This window comes from Sceloporus occidentalis, unplaced genomic scaffold (assembly GCF_023333645.1).
Source record: "Sceloporus occidentalis isolate IW3139 unplaced genomic scaffold, rSceOcc1.0.p SCAF_67, whole genome shotgun sequence".
NCBI classification, from domain to species: Eukaryota; Metazoa; Chordata; class Lepidosauria; order Squamata; family Phrynosomatidae; genus Sceloporus; species Sceloporus occidentalis.
This window is the reverse complement of record NW_028317047.1, coordinates 5,373,562-5,386,667: the sequence shown is the minus strand read 5'-3', so window position 1 is coordinate 5,386,667 and position 13,106 is coordinate 5,373,562. Positions and strand designations below refer to the sequence as shown.

At 42.3% G+C, this 13,106-nt stretch overlaps 7 non-coding genes across 7 annotated transcripts; 3 read left to right on the top strand and 4 right to left on the bottom strand.

Moving 5' to 3' along the window:
• Positions 1-505: 505 nt before the first annotated feature.
• TRNAR-UCG (transfer RNA arginine (anticodon UCG)) lies at positions 506-578 on the top strand. Its single transcript has one exon. It is a non-coding gene; the product is annotated as a tRNA-Arg (tRNA).
• A 782-nt stretch (positions 579-1,360) lies between these two features.
• Positions 1,361-1,471, bottom strand: TRNAL-CAA (transfer RNA leucine (anticodon CAA)). The gene is made up of 2 exons: positions 1,434-1,471; positions 1,361-1,406 (listed from the first exon to the last, which is right to left on the bottom strand). It is a non-coding gene; the product is annotated as a tRNA-Leu (tRNA).
• A 902-nt stretch (positions 1,472-2,373) lies between these two features.
• TRNAR-UCU (transfer RNA arginine (anticodon UCU)) lies at positions 2,374-2,460 on the bottom strand. The gene is given in 2 exon segments: positions 2,374-2,409; positions 2,424-2,460. It is a non-coding gene; the product is annotated as a tRNA-Arg (tRNA).
• Positions 2,461-2,707: 247 nt separating this feature from the next.
• On the top strand, positions 2,708-2,780 carry TRNAR-UCG (transfer RNA arginine (anticodon UCG)). The gene has a single exon. It is a non-coding gene; the product is annotated as a tRNA-Arg (tRNA).
• A 783-nt stretch (positions 2,781-3,563) lies between these two features.
• TRNAL-CAA (transfer RNA leucine (anticodon CAA)) lies at positions 3,564-3,674 on the bottom strand. The gene is made up of 2 exons: positions 3,637-3,674; positions 3,564-3,609 (listed from the first exon to the last, which is right to left on the bottom strand). It is a non-coding gene; the product is annotated as a tRNA-Leu (tRNA).
• An 873-nt stretch (positions 3,675-4,547) lies between these two features.
• On the bottom strand, positions 4,548-4,635 carry TRNAR-UCU (transfer RNA arginine (anticodon UCU)). Its single transcript is given in 2 exon segments — positions 4,548-4,583; positions 4,599-4,635. It is a non-coding gene; the product is annotated as a tRNA-Arg (tRNA).
• Positions 4,636-4,882: 247 nt separating this feature from the next.
• On the top strand, positions 4,883-4,955 carry TRNAR-UCG (transfer RNA arginine (anticodon UCG)). The gene has a single exon. It is a non-coding gene; the product is annotated as a tRNA-Arg (tRNA).
• The last annotated feature ends 8,151 nt before the right edge of the window (positions 4,956-13,106 follow it).

Genomic DNA, 13,106 nt, shown 5'->3' with positions numbered 1-13,106 from the left:
CCACTACTGAAACACATTTCACACTAGAGTAAAATCTGTCAATTGTATTACAGACATTTTTCAGAGACAATTTGTGGATATTGCAACCTAAAACTAAACAAGCACATCAAATGCGGTCAACCACTGGAAAAAAAACACCACTCTAGTGGGACTCGAACCCACAACCTTTGAATATTGGCATTATTTTCGCATCAAAACTTTAATCTTACAAACGGAGCGCTAGAAGTCAAATGCGCTATCCATTGCGCCACAGAGCCTAGATATGAAAACAGAAAACGTCATGAAACCACCTATCTGACTCACGCATAATCCTTCGTACATAGATGTTTCAAATGCATTAGTCGTTTCTGTGTCCTATGTTTGTCTGCGTGTTCTTAATTAACATCAGTCAGAGGAAGGACAGTGGTCATAAAAAGCATATTGTGCCATGTGAAGTAAAGGAAATATAGTTATGTTTCTCTATGAGAAACGTATCCACACATTTTTTTCTCAAACTCTACATGCAGACCGCGTGGCCTAATGGATAAGGCGTCTGACTTCGGATCAGAAGATTGAGGGTTCAAGTCCCTTCGTGGTCGGAGTTGATGGAGGTTTGGTTCTGTTGTTCTTTAAAGTTTTTCCATATCAATGAATGTCAGGCAAGTGGAAACTAAGATTTCAATAGTTTCTTTCAATGTTACGTGTCACCCAAGATCTTTAGTCCCTCTTGGTTTGAAAGGCAGACATGTCAAAACTAAGATTTCAAGTGTTTTTTTTCAATGTGCCATATGATCACCGAATGTAACCCCATCTTGGCCTACACGGTACCTCTACGGATAGTGCGTTGTTGCGAGATTTGATTCAATCAAAGTTGTCTGCAATTTACTCTTTCAAAAACTTTCAGCAAACATTAATTCTTTTTCCAACTATTGTTATGAAGACTTTGGCTCAAAGCGGCTCCATAAGAGTCACAGGCACCCTTGATTTTCTGTTGTACACTTCCTAATCTCTTTCCCCCAAGAAATCTATGTGACAGCTATTGGAAAGTATCTACACCTGGGTCGTTATTTTCACCTCTTTCGGTATGTCTTGTCTCCAAAGTGCGGAATAAGACTCTCGCGTTCCTTCCAGACCTCGTTGCTTAATGGGTAAGGTGTCTGACTTTGGATTGGAAGATTGCGGATTTGAGTTGTCTTGAGGTTGCTGGTGATTTAGATCCCCAGGTTACTGTTCTTTTGAGTCTAGAGATTGTACATTGCTGTCTTATGTTATGAAATCAATGTCTTCTGCAATGTACTCTTTCAACGCTTAAATTCAATCTTGGATTCTTTCTCAAAAAATTGTTGAATTAAACGAAGCTCAAAGCACAAAAAGAGATGACTGTCAGAAGTGGGATTTGAACCCACGCCTCCACATGGAGACCAGAAGACCCTCACAGAGAGAAGATAGCATTACTTGAGCCTGGCACCTTAGACCACTCGGCCATCCTGACAAGCTACTGCTGCTACGAAAGAAGATATTTTTTTACATGGTTTCAAGGCAAGGGACTAGCTCTTAGGGGACCTTTTGCCACTGCATTGGTTTAAAGTGGCTTCATTAGAGTCACAGGGTAAGCAGACTTGAGATCCTGCATGTGAAGGCTAAGATTTCACATGTGTTTTTTGATGTGCCATATGTCCACCAAACATATCGCCCCCTGGGCATGCAGGGTTCTTCTACGTATTGTGCGTTGCCAACACCTTTAATGAAATCAAAGTTGATTGCGATGTACTGTTTCAAACACTTAAAAGCAAACTTTAATTCTTTCTCCAACTATTGTTATGAAGACTTTGGCTCCAAGTGGCTCCATAAGAGTCACAGGGCACCTTTGATTTTCTGTTGTACATTTCCTTATCTTTTTGCCCAAAGAAATCTATGTGATCATCCTTTGTATAATGTGCCACAGGGCCCACTACTGAAACACATTTCACACTAGAGTAAAATCTGTAAATTGTATTACAGACATTTTTCAGAGACAATTTGTGGATATTGCAACCTAAAACTAAACAAGCACATGAAATGCAGTCAAACACTGGAAAAAAAACACCACTCTAGTGGGACTCGAACCCACAACCTTTGAATATTGGCATTATTTTCGCATCAAAACTTTAATATTACAAACGGAGCGCTAAACTGCTTTCCATACTTGTGTTAGATAGTTTTATTGTTTCAGATTACCATAATTTCTCACAGACAAATTGTGGATATTTGGAAATACAATTTAATGCTTCAATTAAAATCTGTCAGATTAAGATCTGTCAATAGTATTACAGAAATTTTTCAGAGACAATTTGTGGATATTGCAACTTACAACTAAACAAGAACATCAAATGCAGTCAACCACTGGAAAAATAATAGCTCTGGTGGGACTCGAACCCACAACCTTTGAACGCCTTGCCAAGCGCTAGAAGTCCAATGCACTACCCATTGCGCCACAGAGCCTCGATATGTAGACAGCAAACGTCATGAAACCACCTATCTGACTCACGCATAATCCTTCGTACATAGATGTTTCAAATGCATTAGTCGTTTCTGTGTCCTATGTTTGTCTGCGTGTTCTTAACTAACATCAGTCAGAGGAAGGACAGTGGTCATAAAAAGCATATTGTGGCATGTGAAGTAAAGGAAATATAGTTATGTTTCTCTATGAGAAACGTATCCACACATTTTCTCACATACTTTACATGCAGACCGCATGGCCTAATGGATAAGGTGTCTGACTTCGGATCAGAAGATTGAGGGTTCGAGTCCCTTCGTGGTCGGAGTTGCTGGAGTTTTGGTTTTGTTGTTCTTTAGAGTTCTTCCATATCAATGAATGTCAGGCAAGTGGAAACTAAGATTTCAACAGTTTCTTTCCATGTTACGTGTCACCCAAGATTTTTAGTCCCTCTTGGTATGAAAGGCAGACATGTCAAAACTAAGATTTCAAGTGTTTTTTTTCAATGTGCCATATGATCACCGAATGTAACCCCATCTTGGCCTACACGGTACCTCTACGGATAGTGCGTTGTTGCGAGATTTGATTCAATCAAAGTTGTCTGCAATTTACTATTTCAAAAACTTTCAGCAAACATTAATTCTTTTTCCAACTATTGTTATGAAGACTTTGGCTCAAAGCGGCTCCATAAGAGTCACAGGCACCCTTGATTTTCTGTTGTACACTTCCTAATCTCTTTCTCCCAAGAAATCTATGTGACAGCTATTGGAAAGTATCTACACCTGGGTCGTTATTTTCACCTCTTTCGGTATGTCTTGTCTCCAAAGTGCGGAATAAGACTCTCGCATTCCGTCCAGACCTCGTTGCTTAATGGGTAAGGTGTCTGACTTTGGATTGGAAGATTGCGGATTTGAGTTGTCTTGAGGTTGCTGGTGATTTAGATCCCCAGGTTACTGTTCTTTTGAGTCTAGAGATTGTACATTGCTGTCTTATGTTATGAAATCAATGTCTTCTGCAATGTACTCTTTCAACGCTTAAATTCAATCTTGGATTCTTTCTCAAAAATTTTTTTTAATTAAACGAAGCTCAAAGCACAAAAAGAGATGACTGTCAGAAGTGGGATTTAAACTCACGCCTCCACATGGAGACCAGAAGACCCTCACAGAGAGAACATAGCATTACTTGAGTCTGGCGCCTTAGACCACTGGGCCATCCTGACAAGCTACTGCTACTATGAAAGAAGATATTTTTTTTACATGGTTTCAAGGCAAGGGACTAGCTCTTAGGGGACCTTTTGCCACTGCATTGGTTTAAAGTGGCTTCATTAGAGTCACAGGGTAAGCAGACTTGAGATCCTGCATGTGAAGGCTAAGATTTCACATGTGTTTTTTGATGTGCCATATGTCCACCAAACATATCGCCCCCTGGGCATGCAGGGTTCTTCTACGTATTGTGCGTTGCGATGTACTGTTTCAAACACTTAAAAGCAAACTTTAATTCTTTCTCCAACTATTGTTATGAAGACTTTGGCTCCAAGTGGCTCCATAAGAGTCACAGGGCACCTTTGATTTTCTGTTGTACATTTCCTAATCTTTCTGCCCAAAGAAATCTATGTGATCATCCTTTGTATAATGTGCCACAGGGCCCACTACTGAAACACATTTCACACTAGAGTAAAATCTGTCAATTGTATTACAGACATTTTTCAGAGACAATTTGTGGATATTGCAACCTAAAACTAAACAAGCACATCAAATGCAGTCAACCACTGGAAAAAAAAACACCACTCTAGTGGGACTCGAACCCACAACCTTTGAATATTGGCATTATTTTGGCATCAAAACTTTAATCTTACAAACGGAGCGCTAAACTGCTTTCCACACTTGTGTTAGATAGTTCTATTGTTTCAGATTACCATAATTTCTCACAGACAAATTGTGGATATTTGGAAATACAATTTAATCTTTCAATTAAAATCTGTCAGATTAAGATCTGTCAATAGTATTACAGAAATTTTTCTGAGACAATTTGTGGATATTGCAACTTATAACTAAACAAGAACATCAAATGCAGTCAACCACTGGAAAAACAACGACTCTGGTGGGACTCAAACCCACAACCTTTGAATGCTTTGCTCAAGTGCTAGAAGTCCAATGCGCTATCCATTGCGCCACAGAGCCTAGATATGTATACAGAAAACGTCATGAATCCACCTATCTGACTCACGCATAATCCTTCGTACATAGATGTTTCAAATGCATTAGTCGTTTCTGTGTCCTATGTTTGTCTGCGTGTTCTTAATTAACATCAGTCAGAGGAAGGACAGTGGTCATAAAAAGCATATTGTGCCATGTGAAGTAAAGGAAATATAGTTATGTTTCTCTATGAGAAACGTATCCACACATTTTTTCGCAAACTTCACATGTAGACCGCGTGGCCTAATGGATAAGGCATCTGACTTCGGATCAGAAGATTGAGGGTTCGAGTCCCTTCGTGGTCAGAGTTGCTGAAGTTTTGGTTTTGTTGTTCTTTAGAGTTCTTCCATATCAATGAATGTCAGGCAAGTGGAAACTAAGATTTCAACAGTTTCTTTCCATGTTACGTGTCACCGAAGATTTTTAGTCCCTCTTGGTATGAAAGGCAGACATGTCAAAACTAAGATTTCAAGTGTTTTTTTTCAATGTGCCATATGATCACCGAATGTAACCCCATCTTGGCCTACACGGTACCTCTACGGATAGTGCGTTGTTGCGAGATTTGATTCAATCAAAGTTGTCTGCAATTTACTCTTTCAAAAACTTTGAGCAAACATTAATTCTTTTTCCAACTATTGTTATGAAGACTTTGGCTCAAAGCGGCTCCATAAGAGTCACAGGCACCCTTGATTTTCTGTTGTACACTTCCTAATCTCTTTCCCCCAAGAAATCTATGTGACAGCTATTGGAAAGTATCTACACCTGGGTCGTTATTTTCAACTCTTTCGGTATGTCTTGTCTCCAAAGTGCGGAATAAGACTATCGCTTTCTGTCCAGACCTCGTGGCTTAATGGGTAAGGTGTCTGACTTTAGATTGGAAGATTGCGCATTTGAGTTGTCTTGAGGTTGCTGGTGGTTTAGATCCCCAGGTTACTGTTCTTTTGAGTCTAGAGATTGTACATTGCTGTCTTATGTTATGAAATCAATGTCTTCTGCAATGTACTCTTTCAACGCTTAAATTCAATCTTGGATTCTTTCTCAAAAAATTGTTGAATTAAACGAAGCTCAAAAAGAGATGACTGTCAGAAGTGGGATTTGAAACCACACCTCCACATGGAGACGAGAAGACCCTCACAAAGAGAATACAGCATTATTTGTATCTGGCGCCTTAGACCACTCGGCCATCCTGACAAGCTACTGCTGCTATGAAAGAAGATATTTTTTTTACATGGTTTCAAGGCAAGGGACTAGCTCTTAGGGGACCTTTTGCCACTGCATTGGTCTAAAGTGGCTTCATTAGAGTCACAGGGTAAGCAGACTTGAGATCCTGCATGTGAAGGCTAAGATTTCACATGTGTTTTTTGATGTGCCATATGACCACCAAACTTATCGCCCTCTGGGCATGCAGGGTTCTTCTACGTATTGTGCGTTGCCAACACCTTTAATGAAATCAAAGTTGATTGCGATGTACTGTTTCAAACACTAAAAAAAAAAGGCAAACTTTAATTCTTTCTCCAACTATTGTTATGAAGACTTTGGCTCCAAGTGGCTCCATAAGAGTCACAGGGCACCCTTGATTTTCTGTTGTACATTTCCTAATCTTTTTGCCCAAAGAAATCTATGTGATCATCCTTTGTATAATGTGCCACAGGGCCCACTACTGAAACACATTTCACACTAGAGTAAAATCTGTCAATTGTATTACAGACATTTTTCAGAGACAATTTGTGGATATTGCAACCTAAAACTAAACAAGCACATCAAATGTAGTCAACCACTGGAAAAAAAACATGACTCTAGTGGGTCTCGAACCCACAACCTTTGAATATTGGCATTATTTTCGCATCAAAACTTTAATCTTACAAACGGAGCGCTAAACTGCTTTCCACACTTGTGTTAGATCGTTCTATTGTTTCAGATTACCATAATTTCTCACAGACAAATTGTGGATATTTGGAAATACAATTTAATCTTTCAATTAAAATCTGTCACCTTAAGATCTGTCAATAGTATTACAGAAATTTTTCAGAGGCAATTTGTGGATATTGCAATTTATAACTAAACAAGAACATCAAATGCAGTCAACCACTGGAAAAACCAGAACTCTGGTGGGACTCGAACCCACAACCTTTGGATGCCTTGTTAAGTGCTAGAAGTCTAATGCACTCTCCATTGCGCCACAGAGCCTAGATATGGAAACAGAAAACGTCATGAAACCACCTATCTGACTCACGCATAGTCCTTCGTACATAGATGTTTCAAATGCATTAGTCGTTTCTGTGTCCTATGTTTGTCTGCGTGTTCTTATTTAACATCAGTCAGGATAAGAGTGATGACGTAGTCACGTAACTACGTACGTTTGAGGCGTGCTGATGGGCCGGCGGATGGTGAAGGGGCAGCATGGCTAGCGCGGAAGTACCGTAATCCCAAACGCCGTCCGCTGACCGCTGACCGCCGACCGCCGACCGCCGAATGTTAAACGCCGAGCACCGAGCACCGAGCATTAAGCACCGACCGCACGCAGTGACCAGTGCTGAGCCCTGAGCTCGGGACGGCTTCAGACGACGGTGCCTTTTCTTCTCCTCCTTGATGGGGGATGGAATGGAGACAGAGTGCTGAGTTTTGGATGTGGAGCGGTGGGGATTGCCTGGACTCCGGATGACGAACCTTTGTTTTTTGGGTTCCTGACGGTTTCCTGACGGCGGTGCTTCATCTGTTGTTTTTGGGTTTTTTTGTTTCCTACGTTTTGGCAACCAATTGCGGTGTGAGTGTTAGAAGCTGGACGCGGATGCTAAGCGTGGCAGAGTGCCAATAAAGCTCCAATAAAGTTGGAAGCGGTAACCGTGAGTTTCCTGGCTACTGGCTATTACACTCTTGATATCTCTAAATGAAATTACTAAAACCTGAATTAGCTGGACGCGGATACTAAGCGTGGCAGAGTGCCAATAAAGCTCCAATAAAGTCGGAAGCGGTAACCGTGAGTTTCCTGGCTACTGGCTATTACACTCTTGATATCTCTAAATGAAATTACTAAAACTTGAATTAAACCAACAAGAAATACATGAAACATACGAACTGTGTATATATGTATAAATATATATATATATATAAATACTCCCTTCTTTTTTTTTTTTTTGGAAATAACATCCTATATTGCTATTGAAGATTATACCTTTCATTTTTTGAAATCTGATGTGTATGGATTTGCATATAATTTGCACTAATTCGCCTTAAATAGATTCTGGTTTAAAGGCGTAAAGATTTTTAAAGGTCTCTTCTCTATAGATAAAAGCGGGCAACGATAATGCCTCCAAAAGGTGACAAAACTGGCAAGGGTGATAAAGAGGAAAAATCTAAAATATCTGTGAAAACAAAGAAACCTCCTCCAATTAGTGCCTACTACTCTCCTAAAAGTCAAACGGATACTTCTGTCTTATCATCTAAATCGTCTCCAGATCGACTAAGTGAGATTAGTATAACCAACCTGCCAGATTATATTACAAAGACCAATTTGATGATGGCACTAGATTCTTTATATATTAAAATTAAAGCTGATTTGGACCATAATCTTAAAGAATATAAGGAAGAAATGACCCATATGAAGGTCACTTTAGCTGCTCAATCAAAAGAAATTACTATGCTACATTTGAAAATCAAACAGCTTCAATCTCAAAATGAAGTATTAAAAGCAGATTTAACAAGACAAGATTTTAAACTTGCAGACCTAGAAGACAGGTCACGCAGACAAAATCTTAAAATTCGTGGGATATCTGAAGATGTGATCGAACTGGAACCGTACTTGATGGAACTACTTTCAACATATATAGACTGTCCAAAATACGGTCGGATATTAATTGAAAGAGCCCATAGACTTCCGCTGCCTCCTAATTGGACACAAACAAATACACCTAGAGATGTTATTATCTGTTTTGCCAACTCCAGAATCAAAGAAGATCTAGTTAAAGAAATGAGAAGGAACCCTACTAAAATTGCAAAATTTGCATCCCTAACTACATATCTCGATCTTTCACGTGCAACCAGAATACACAGAAAAAAATATTTTGATATTACTACTGTCGCTCGTGTATCACTAGAGGAACTCACCGCAGGAGTTATTCTGCCCAGAAAACTGCTGAATAGGGAGAAGCCCCAACAGTGGTAATCCAGGATTTAGATGATCCCAACAGTGAGACACTCTCCGTGAACACAGGTAGCAGGTTAGTACTGAGTATGGCAAACAGGTACAGGTGAGGGTGTCAGACAAGCCGGGTCGGTACACAGGAGCAGGTTAGCAGACAAGCCGGGTCGGTACACAGGAGCAGGTTAGCAGACAAGCCGGGTCGGTACACAGGAGCAGGTTAGCAGACAAGCCGGGTCAGTACACTGGAGCAGGTTAGCAGACAAGCCGGGTCGGTACACAGGAGCAGGTTAGCAGACAAGCCGGGTCGGTACACAGGAGCAGGTAAGCAGAGGTACAAAATCACAAAGGCAAAAGGGTGGTCAAGCAGGCAAGGGTCCAAAAACAAAGATCAGCAGCAAACTCAGAGTCACAGTCAAAGACCACAACAGGGTGCCTGAGAAAGGACAGCAAGGTTTTTAAATCTGGCGCCAAACAGAAGATCCCGCCCTGAGCAGAGTCAAGGCCACGCCTCCAGACGTCCATCACGTCCACGGCACCAGCCAGAAGGAGTAGCTGCGCCCCTAGTGGACGGACCGGCGGCCGGGCAGCAGGTAAGGGAACCCCTCTGGGAACTCCTGCATAGACGGGCAGCCTTAGATCTGCTCGTCGAGGAGTTCCCGGATCCGACCCTCCTTCTCCCATGTCGGTGGTCGGTCTGTTCGCCGCCGGCACGGAGAGAACGTGTACGTCCCTCGGGTGCCCGTGCGCTGCGAGCGGTAGTCCCCTCGCCGACCACGGGTCCGGAGGGAGAAGTATCGGGTCCCCGTGATCTGCGAGCAGACCCCCGCCCGCGGCTAACAGGACCCGAGGACGTGACATTGCCCCCTCCCCGAAGGCCGGCCGAAGGCCGTATATTCCCAGGTTTATCAGGATTTTTAGCATAAAAGGAGCGAAGTAAGGCAGGGGCATGTAAATCCGAGGACCGAACCCATGACCTTTCCTCCGGTTCCAATGAACTAAATAATGAATAGAATTTCTAACTTTCTTAGAGTCAAGAATAGATTGTACTTCATATTCAGTGTGGGAATCCACAATCACAGAACGAGGATGAGGGGTAAATTTGGAGAACCGGTTACAGGTAAGGGGTTTGAGCAGGGAAACATGAAAATCACGGGGTATTCTAAGGGAAGGGGGAAGGAACAACTCATAGGCGACAGGATTAATTTTACGAAGAATCCTGAAAGGACCGATATATCGAGGGGCAAGTTTCATGGATGGGACTTTAAGTTTAATGTTTTTGGTAGATAGCCAGACTCTATCACCTGCCATAAATGAGGGACCTAAACGACGATGACGGTAAGAGTGGCGTTTGAAATTACAGGCAGCCTTATCTAAAGATTGGTGAACCTTTTCCCAAACTAACGGTAATTGTCGAATATACAGATCTACAGCAGGAACCTGGGAGTCACCGAGTGAAGCGGGTAGAGATGACGGATGATAGCCGTAATTACAGAAGAAAGGAGAAACAGCAGAGGATTCATGAACGACATTATTTCTGTCAAATTCTGCCCAGGGCAGGAGTTGAGACCAATTATTTTGGTGATCATTAATAAACAGACGTAAAAACTGTTCTAAGGTTTGATTGGTTCTTTCCGAAATACCGTTAGTTTGGGGGTGATAAGCGGAGGAAAAGGCTAAAGATATGCCCAAGGAGGCACAGAATGTTTTCCAAAATAAAGCCGTAAATTGTACCCCACGATCAGATACCACTTGCAGCGGAATGCCATGCAGACGGATAACATTGGCAACGAAAACAGGCACTAACTCTGGAGCCGAAGGTAATTTGGGAAGGGGAACGAAATGTGCCATTTTAGAAAACCGATCAACTACCACCCGAATGACAGTATTGCCCTGAGATGGCGGGAGGTCGACGATAAAGTCCATAGCTAAGTGTGTCCAGGGTCGAAGGGGAATGGGCAAAGGTTGAAGCAGGCCGGACGGCTTGGCATGAGAACCTTTGGCGATCGCGCAAGTGGTACAGGAGGCAACATAATCCATACAATCAGACCTGACATCGGGCCACCAAAACTGCCTACTCACAATCTCAACAGTACGATGGGCACAAGGGTGGCCAGTAGGTAGAGAAGCATGTGCCCAGGACAAAACATTTTCCCTTTCAGATGCAGGAACAAAAAGAGTACCCATCGGCCATTTACTATGAACCGGAACCTCAGTCTGAGCCTTAAGGATACGGGAAACCAGGGGGGAATGTAAGTGGGTGGAAACCGCAGAGATAATCCGGGACGGTGAAATAATGGGTTCGGGCTCAGACTTAGTATCCGCATCAGATACGAACTGTCTGGACAACGCATCAGCCTTAATATTCTTGGACCCTGGACGGTACGAGATAAAGAACATAAATCTAGAAAGAAACAGAGACCATCTGGCTTGCCTAGGATTAAGTCTTTTAGCATGGCTAAGATACTCAAGGTTCTTATGGTCAGTTAAAATAGTTATAGGATTTCTTGCCCCTTCCAGCAGATGTCTCCATTCTTGAAGGGCCATAACAATGCCTAACAGTTCATGATTCCCCACGTCATAATTCGTTTCAGTCGTAGAAAATTTCTTGGAAAAATAGGCACACGGATGGAGTTTAGAGTAGAAATCCCTGCGCTGTGAAAGGAAAGCTCCTACCCCCACCTCAGAAGCATCCACCTCAACAATAAAGGGTTTGGAAGCGTCAGGATGACATAATATCGGCGCAGTAGCGAAGGCATTCTTAAGTAATACGAAAGCCTGAAGAGCCTCTGCTGACCAGTGTTTACAATCAGAACCTTTTTTCGTCATATTGGTAAGAGGAGTCACAATCTTGGAAAAATTTTTAATACATTTTCTATAATAATTAGCAAAGCCCAAAAATCTCTGAAGAGGACGTAATGCTTGAGGTTGAGGCCATTCTGAGATGGCGGAAAGTTTCGCAGGGTCCATCTCAAATCCAGAGGCTGAAATTATGAAGCCCAAAAAAGAGACGCGAGGTACTTCAAATAGGCATTTCTCGAGTTTGGCGTATAATCTATTTTGACGAAGACGCTGCAGTACAATACGAACATGGGAACGATGCGACTGGAGATCCGGAGAATGAATCAAAATATCATCTAAGTAGACAATGACGAATTGAAAGGATATATCACGGAAAATGTCATTAATGAATTCCTGAAACACCGCGGGAGCATTACATAACCCAAACGGCATGACGGTGTATTCATAGTGTCCCATCCTAGTATTGAACACCGTCTTCCACTCATCACCCTTACGAATACGAAGTAAATTATAAGCTCCACGGAGATCCAATTTGGTAAACACGGTAGAACCCCTTAAGCGATCAAATAACTCAGGAATGAGTGGGAGCGGATACTTGTTTTTAACAGTGATATTGTTCAAACCCCTATAGTCAATGCATGGTCTTAGGCCACCATCTTTCTTTTCAACAAAAAAAAATCCTGCACCAGCAGGGGAGGTCGATTTGCGAATGAACCCCCGCTTCAAATTGTCTTTGATGTAATCTTCTAGAACTTGGGATTCGGGTAAGGACAGTGGATAAGTACGCCCACGAGGGGGTAATGTGCCCGGTAAGAGTTCAATAGGGCAGTCATAAGGCCTGTGGGGAGGTAACACCTCCGCTTGTTTTTTATCAAAAACATCCCGGTATTCCAGATATGCCCAGGGTATCAACGAAGCAGAAACAGATGCAATAGAGGTGTTTTTAATAATGGTAGTAGGAAGACAGTGCTGGGTACAAGCAGGGCCCCATCCTAAAATATCCCCAGTAACCCAGTTTAACGAAGGGTTATGTAAGCGTAGCCATGGAAGGCCTAAAACTACAGGACATGACGGGGATGAGATGACATGGAAAGATATAGTTTCCTGGTGCAGAATCCCGACAGAAAGTAATACTGGAGAAGTACGTTGAGTGATAAACGAGGGCTGCAACGGATGGCCATCAATGGCAGAAATGGCAATCGGGGGCAAAACCTGGAGAAGAGGCAACTTATTGAGGAGAGCAAAAGACTTGTCGATAAAGGAGCCGGCAGCCCCAGAGTCCAACATAGCAGACGAAGAGATTTTCCTTCCACTCCATTCCAACGAAACCGGAACAATAAAATTATTTTCAAAATTAGGAGCTAAATGCTGTTCTCCCAGGCAAGGCTCCTTTACTTGGACTGGGAGTGGGCATTTCCCGGTTTGTTGGTGCAAGAACGTACAAAATGACCCTTCTGCCCACAGTATAAACAAAGTCCTTGTGACCTGCGACGAGATTTCTCAGCAAGCGACAATT